The sequence below is a fragment of the Mus pahari genome, chromosome 14 (genome assembly GCF_900095145.1).
Source record: "Mus pahari chromosome 14, PAHARI_EIJ_v1.1, whole genome shotgun sequence".
NCBI lineage: Eukaryota > Metazoa > Chordata > Mammalia > Rodentia > Muridae > Mus > Mus pahari.
The window spans coordinates 21,393,032-21,401,069 of NC_034603.1; the positions used below are offsets into that span (position 1 = coordinate 21,393,032).

At 48.4% G+C, this 8,038-nt stretch overlaps 1 protein-coding gene across 4 annotated transcripts in view; it reads left to right on the forward strand.

The window, feature by feature from the left end:
- Nucleotides 1-5,461: 5,461 nt before the first annotated feature.
- Aff4 (AF4/FMR2 family member 4) overlaps nt 5,462-8,038 on the forward strand; it is a 74,530-nt gene continuing 71,953 nt past the window's right edge. For 2 of the 4 annotated variants that reach the window (XM_021213026.2, XM_021213027.2), the window contains exon 1: nt 5,462-5,839. The gene's annotated coding sequence lies outside the window, so the exon portion shown is untranslated. The remainder of the gene's footprint in view (nt 5,840-8,038) is intronic. The other 2 variants (XM_029546530.1, XM_029546533.1) reach the window with 1 other exon arrangement.

Genomic DNA, 8,038 nt, shown 5'->3' on the forward strand with positions numbered 1-8,038 from the left:
CGGTGTTGGAAGTTATGCTTGTTAAGTAGACTGACAGCCTGTGTGCTCTGAAACCTCTCACCGCCTCCTGTCTCAGTGCCAGGATGGCAGACTTTGGAGGGACCATACTTGGCTTTTTACAAGAGTACTGGGATCCGAACTTCCATCTTCCGACTGTGCCTCATGTGCTCCCGAGTTATCTCTCCAGCTCCCATAAAATACTGCAGGCTCGAAGTGCATGGTGATACACACTGTAATTCCGGCACTGGCCAGATTCAGTTATGAGGATCACAACAAGTTTGACGCAAGCATCGGGTGGGGTACACAATAAATCCCACACCTTCCTGAGCTACAGAAACCCTGTCTCAGAAAGATAAAAAAATAGGGCAGGCTAGACAATTCACCAGCGCACATACAAAATAAGTAAATAAATTAAAAAGTTCTAAAAAAATAAATAAATTTGGGCCTGCAAGATGGCTTAGTCGCATTTGTTAGCAAGTCTGGCAACCTGGGTTCAATCCCTGGGACCCACATGGTAGAGAGGACTGGCACCTGCAAGCTTTTCTTCTATCTCTATACACAAACACATAAATGTGCTTTTTAAAGATGCTCCGGATTTAGTGAAAATATTACAGACTAGATCCAAACAGCTTCACCAGGCATTTTGAAACTCATCCCAACTGTAGGCTTAGTGACCTGCAGGTTAGAGAGACCAGTTCCTTGGCGTCGGGATTTACCTCAGGTATCTCCTGATCTAGGACTGGAAACCTGCAGAACATGCTTATCTGCCATCTCTCTCTTCCTCCTGCAACTTGATTGAGCTCTCGCAGGACCTCTCTGAATCTGTTTCATCACATGTGTGACAGCCTGCTATCTTGTTGTGGGGAGGCGACTGGGGGTGGGGGTGGGGGGAGCAGGACACGGTACAGGCCCCTGATAGTAGGGAAGCCATTACCCAGGCTTGTTCCTGGTGATGACCCCCAGCTGCCCTCTTTGTATAAACGTGTCTCACGGTGGTGGGTCTCATTAAAAAAAAAAAGTAGTTTTTGATTTGTTTTGTTTGTTTTTTAGAAAAAAAAATGTAGAAGAAAGAGACACTACTGAGTCTCAAAGAAAAGAAGTAATGATAGGGGAAAAAAAGTACTAAAAATTTTAGGCCTTTTTAGAAAATATTTTGCTAACCCTGGTGTCTAGATAAAGATAACATGGAAAGAGAAAATGTCTGAAGATAAGGTCTGTGTCACCTCTGAGAAATCAGAGACAGATGGAAGAGTGCCAGAAAATAAGAGGGGGCCAGGCAGTGGGGGAGAGCAAACAAACCCTCCGTGTGTGTGTGTGTGTGTGTGTGTGTGTGTGTGTGTATGTGTGTGTGTGCAGGAGGGCTCAGAGGAATGAGAAGGGAGAGAGGCAGGTTCACCTGAGGCTACTTAGGCCTATCCCATCATGGACTGTGGAGAATTTTGTCACAAATAAGCAAAATTAACTAATGAGATCATCTATGTTGGGACAATCTTCTTCTTCTTCTTCTTCTTCTTCTTCTTCTTCTTCTTCTTCTTCTTCTTCTTCTTCTTCTTCTTCTTCTTTGATTTATTTATTTATTTTTAAGTATGTGAGTACATGGTCACTGACCTCAGACACACCAGAAGAGGATATTGGATCCCATTCCAGATGGTTGTGAGCCACCATGTGATTGCTGGGAATTGAATTCAGGACCATCTGGGAGAGCAATCAATATTCTTAACTGCTGAGCCATCAAGACCAGACAAGATTCTTTTTTAAATGAAAGTTTTTTAGTTTGGATTTCTTTGAAGTAGTATCTTACTGTGTATTCTCTGCTGGCCTGGAACTCATGGTGTAGACCAGGCTGGCCTTAAACTCGGAAGACTTTCCTGCCTCTGCCTCCATACTGCTGGCAGGTACTTGGCCAGTCTTGGCAAATAAGACTGTTAAGACAGCAGCAATCATACTTAAGGCCTAACCTCATGTAATCTTTAACTTAATTACTTTCCAAGTTGTGACCTTGCAACTTTCTGAAAATCTCACAATCAAGACTGTAAACTTTGTTGATGGTTAAAACACATCTGAACTGTGGCCTAGTATGGCAAAGATTGCTTAGATCCATGACTAAGCATCCATGATTGCTTAGATTGCCAATTTTGTTGTTTTGTTGTTGGTGGTTTTTTTTGTTTGTTTGTTTTCAAGACAGAGTTTCTCTGTGTAGTTGTCCTGGGAACTCACTTTGTAGACTAGCTGGCCTTGAACTCAGAAATTCACCTGCCTCTGCCTCCCAAGTGCTGGGACTAAAGGCAATTGCCACCACTGCCCGGCTAGATTGCCATTTTTTTTAGATTTGTGAATGTGTGTGTGTGTGTGTATGTTCTGCATGTACGTGTATCTGTGTACCTCATGCACACTGGTGCCCTAAGAAGGCTAGAAAAGGGTGTCAGATTTCCTGGAACTAGAGTGACAGTAGTGAGGGGCCATGTGGGTGTTTGAAACTAAACCTCTAAAAAGAGTACCCAGGGATCTTAATGGTTGGCTGAGTCATTTCTGCAGCTCGGGTCTATGGTTTTAGCTCATCAGCCTCTACCCATATCTAGGGCATCTCAGGAACCAATCTAGTATCTGATTAACTAAATGGAACAAAGTTCCTTAGAAACTTTTTAAAACAATGTATCTCTAGAAACTGTTGCCATTTTACATGCCATTGACAAATCACTTAAAGCTGGGCATGGTGGAGTGCGAATTCAATCTCAGCAGTCAGAAGGTAGAGCCCGAAAGGTTAGGTGTGGTAATACCCGGACTACAAGACTACACGTGACTATTTCAAACAAACAAAAACCGTTTTCAATGAATCACTAACTTGACTGAACTGATTGATATCTTGAAAACCTCTTTTCTGGGGGGCAGAGGTTAAGGTGTCTCTAGTGCCCCAAATTGGCCTTGAGCTTACTCTGCACCTGAGGATGACCTTAAACTCCTGATTCTTTGCTTCCACATCTTAGTGCTAAGATTATAGGCATGCAATATCCCACTTGTTTTTGCCACGTTGGGATGGAATACATGACTTTGATGAGAGGCAAGCACTCTTCTCCCAGCTTTCCCACCATGCCTCCTCCCCGACTCCGAAAGCCTATCGGAACTCAGATGAGCCATTACAAGCCCTGCAGACTGAACATGGAGCTGCAAGAGTTGACATTAGCCCTGCTGCGATGTGGTCTTGCTTTGGTCTGAGCTTTTCTGGCTGTTTTCCTGTTCCCCATTTCTGGAATGCGAATGCTTTCTCCACACCATTGTTTAATGGAAGAACATAACTTGTTTTTCATTTTACAGGAGCATCTAGGAAGACTGGTCCAAGTCTCAGACCTTTGAACAATGTTAGAACTGTTAAGCCAAGCACAAGGGCGCATATCTGTAATCCCAGCACAGGAATGCAAAGGCAGGAGGACCAGAAATTCAAGTCTGCTACATAGTGAGTTCTAGGCTCTCCTGAGGCTGTCTCCCAAGTGTTGGGACTAAAGGAGAGTACCATCACACCATGCTGTGTTAATTTTTATTGTTAACTCGATTAGATTAAGGAATAAATGTCTGGGACATTTTTTGAGGTATTTTGGGTGTGTCTCTGCCATGTGTTTCCAGAGATGATTAACTGAAGAACAAGAATCACCCTGAATGTAGCTGGCACCATCTCATGAGCTTGGGTACCAGAGTGAATAAAAAGAGGAAAATGAGACAGTAGCTGAGTCCCAGCTTTTATCTCTCTCCCTCCTGATCTGCCCAAATGTGAACAACTGCATTAGGCTCTAGCTACCATATCTTCCCTGGCCAACACCGAAGACTGTACTGTCTCAAATAGTAAGCCAGTCATCTCTCATCAAGTTGCTTCATTGCAGTAACAAGAAAAGTAACCATGGAAAGGTGGTGCATGACTTTAATCCCAGCGTGAGGGAGGCAGAGGCAGGCGGATCTCTAAATTGGAGGCCAGTCTGGTTTACAGAGGGAGTTCTAGGAGAGACAGCCAGATGACAGAACTCTGCCCCCTAAAGTAATAACTAGCCCTTTCCCATGCCTTTCCTCCCCCTTTTAGTTTGAAACAGGACTTTGTTAACTTAATTAAGTTGGCTTCAAACTTGCTATACAGTTTAAGAATCTTGGCTGAATTTGCAAAGCTCCTTCCCCAAGCTGCAGAGTAGCTGAGATTACATCCTTGTGTCTCCATCCTCAGTTTGAGCTCCTGTTGTAGCATTCAAGTGGGTGTCTCTGTGTGTGTGATGTGTGAGTGCACCTGTTGAGGTAAGACATGTATGTGTGCTACAGGGATTGAATTTAGGTTGCCAAGGTTGTGGGCAAGTGCCTTTAAGTCCCTGAACTATCTCACCACCACCAGTATTTTTCATAAGGAAGTCAAAAAGATGGCCAGGCACACTGATACATGTCTTTAATCCCAGCACTTGGGAAGCAGAGGCAGAGGCAGAGGCAGGCAGATTTCTGAGTTCGAGGCTAGCCTGGTCTACAAAGTGAGTTCCAGGACAGTCAGGGCTATACAGAGAAACCCTGTCTCGAAAAACAAAAACAAACAAAAAAGATAACGAGTGAAGTGTTTCAAAATTTTAGAGATGGAGAATCTGCATGAGGTACCATCAAATAAAGAAAGAGACATGGGAAACCAATGACAGGATTGTATGTTTTTCAGATGTAGAGGAAGAGAACATCTTTCTTGCGCTATTATTGGGTTCTAGGAAACCTTAAAACCTTGCCTGCCTAATCACTGATTCCAGTTAAACTATGGCTTGTCTGGACTAGCAGGATGTTAAGAGGCGATGGAGTGTGTGTGTGTGTGTTGTTTTGACAGGGTTTTGTTAGTAACTCAGGTTGGCCTTGAATCCACCAAGTAGCCCACAGAGGCTGAATTCGTGGCGATCCTCCTGGACTCGGCTGCCCAAGAGCTGGGATTACAGACCTGCCACGGCGCCCGGCTTCTCCAGGGTTTATTTTTATTTTTTATTTATTTTTTAAGACGATGCAGGGCCGGCTTATCCTCCCACAGTAAGTCACACGCAGCAGTGGACGACGTCGCTGCGGACATCCACGTCACCCTTCCCTCCCTACCCCTGCGGAGCGCTGCGGGACACGGGCCCCGGCCGTCACCTGCACCCCAAAACCGGTCGGCCGGGCTGCGCCCCGCCCCGCCCCGCGGCGCCTCCCTAGCGGGCTGCGCAGGAGGGCGTGTGCCCGGGGCCGGGTTCTGTCCCCGGGTCTGATGCTGGTGCGGCCCCGCGGAACCTGCTGCGGCCCGCACTTCGCATCCTCCCCGCTCCCCGGCTCCGGGCCCAGGCGCCCCCCGCACGTCAGCCCCGCCGACGCCGTCTCCGGAGCGGCCGCCGCAGGCCCGCAGCCCCCGCGCTGCCTGCGGGAGGGGCGCGGCCCGGTCACGTGACGCTCGCAGCAGCCCGGCCCCGGTCACATGGGCCGCGGCCACTGCGTCAGTCCCAGCCCCGGCTGCGGGAGTCGAGTCGTCGTCGTCGCCGCCGCCGCCGCCCCCAGCGGACGGGGCGGGGATCTCGGTGCCAGGGCCCCGTCAGCCCGCCCCCGCCTCAGTCACCCGTCCGGGGTTCGGCCGGGCAGTCATGGAGCGGGGCGGAACCCTGGCGTCCGCCGAGTGAGGTGCGCCGCCTCGGCTCCCCGTGGCCTCCGGATCGGCCGCTGCCCCTCGCCCCAGGCAGCCGGTCGCCGCCTCCTGGGCGGGCCCGAATGCGCGTCCGGTGAAGGTGCAGGCCGGGCCCCGCCGCCGCCGCCGCCGCCGCCGCTGCCGCCGCCGCGGTCGGGAGATGGTTCGGGCCTAGCGGAGCGGGGACTGGAGGTGAGAAGCCGCCCGGCTGCCTGACTGCCTGCCTGACTGACTGACGTCTGACTGAGGCGCGGCCGCGCCGCGGGGAAGGCGAGGCTCGGGCCGCTGACGCTGGCGGAGACCCGCGGGGCGGGGGGCCGCTGGCTCCGGCTTCGCCCTCGGTCTTCTCGTCCCACTTTCTCTCCGAAATCAATTTCAAACAAGACAAATCTCTCTCTTTTTTTTTTTTCTTTAAAGGCCAAGCCGTGCCCATCCGACATTCCGGACGCCCATCATCTGGCCGTTTCTTTTTCTTTTTTCTTTTTCTCACCCCCCCCTCCCTCCCTGTTGTCCCTTCCTCCATTCCTCCCTTAGATTCGGTCGGCGGATTTATCCTCTGAAAGATTTCTCCTCCGTCCGACTCGAGCCGTTCCTGGTTAAAGAGAAAATAGGCCCAGATTCTGGCTATCATTTCTCAACTAGTTCTCGCCCTCCTTCTCGCGATCCTGCGCACCTCCCCCCACCCCCACTCTCCCATCTCCCCTCCACCGAAAGAAAAAAAAAAAGGGGGGGAGGCTGGGGGGGGTAATTTCCGTCCTGGATGGTCGATGGGGTTTGAGTGGAAAAATGGGAACCTGGGTTGGAATAGGAGGAACCCTCCTTCCCGCTCGGAACCGGCCCGGTACCTGGCGATCGCCATGGCCGGGCTTTGGGTATTGATGTTTAGGCCTCCCCAGCTGCCTGTGCGCAGGGTTAATCTCGTAATTGACGTCAGTGCTTTGTTCCTTCCACTTTGCTGTTGCTTCCCACTCTCAGAGAACGGCTCGTGGGGTACAGGAGTCCCGGGTGTTTGTGGGGTCTCCTTATTAGCCTTTTCATTCACGGGTGACACCTTTATGGGGAGTCGAGAGCCCTGCTCTGAAAAGGGTTGTGAGTGAAGTTCGAACCAAGAGTTCGATTCAGGGTTCTCCCGAGTTTCGTCAGTTGCAAGTCAGAATTCTGCTTTTTCTTCCCCGCTGAGGTTTTAAGCTGAAGCTAGCCCCCTTTCCAGTGCCGGAATCTAAGCCCTAGGTGCCCGTGAATAGGCCGTTTGTGTGACATTTAAAATGTGTGCTTTTTGTGGGGCCGAAGGGGGGTGGGGGGTGGTTCAAAGCTTAAAGCTTTGTTTCCATGTTGATTCTCCGAAGCTTTATAAAATCTTTTGTTTGGACGGTCCTTTTAACTTATCAGTATTGAAATGTTTATGAGATCCTTCTTAACTCGAGATTTGATGAGAAGCTGATGTGGACCGAGAGGAAGCCTTAGACTCGTCCGTCTTTGGTCACATATGCGTAAAGAAGTGTTGGCAAGTGGCCACTTGGTTTTTAACAAAGCTGGCTTCTTCAACTTCTTCAGGTTTATGTTCCTTATTGTCACTACCTTTCGCAAGCCCTCAGTCTCCAAACAAAAAGTCTCAAAAAGTTGTTTTTTAGAAAGTTAGTTTCAAAAAGTTGCCTTTCATGATGAACTCCCCTGAAAACCTAGGTGAAGTCTTTTTTTTCTTTTCTTTTTTAAATTAATACCAGCAGTTGTCATTCAGTTTGTGGCTATCTGCAGGCTGGTTTTTGTTGGCTCTGTAGGAACAGTAGGCACATTTTAAGTAAAATTTTGCTTCAAGTGGAGACAAGGTAGGGTGTCTTGAGAATAGCCAAAAGCCAAATCTCTCCTCTTTGATTGGGGTGGGGTGGGGTGGGTTTAGCGGTCTGTGATTTGGATCAAGCTGGACAGTTTGGGGGTGTAAGGTGACATACAGTGCTTGGTGGAGTTGTGTGATTAATTCCTATAAAGAGAATGTTTTTATTTTAGTTAATGTTCTGTATGTCATAGTTTTACATTCAAATTCATGTGGTCTCTTCAGTCTTCAGGCTACTACATCCCTTTTGAAACAATGATTCCGCTTGCACGTTGTAATTTTCTTAAAGATCTACTGTAGTGTCTTCAGAGTGAGTTTATTCTAACTCTCTATCCTCTCCAGTATTTATGTAGTTAGATTGAATTTGATAGCATTTTGAGGTTGGACTAGTTTATCTATCCGATCTAAGATTTTACAGGTAACCTAAAGTTAGATGAGCAAGTGATCAGTATCTGAAAGGGGGAAAATGGGGATTAGCTTCAGAAAGTGCTATGGAAGATGAAGACTGCTAAAAGCTATGGCGCTCTCTCTCTCTCTCTCTCTCTCTCTCTCTCTCTCTC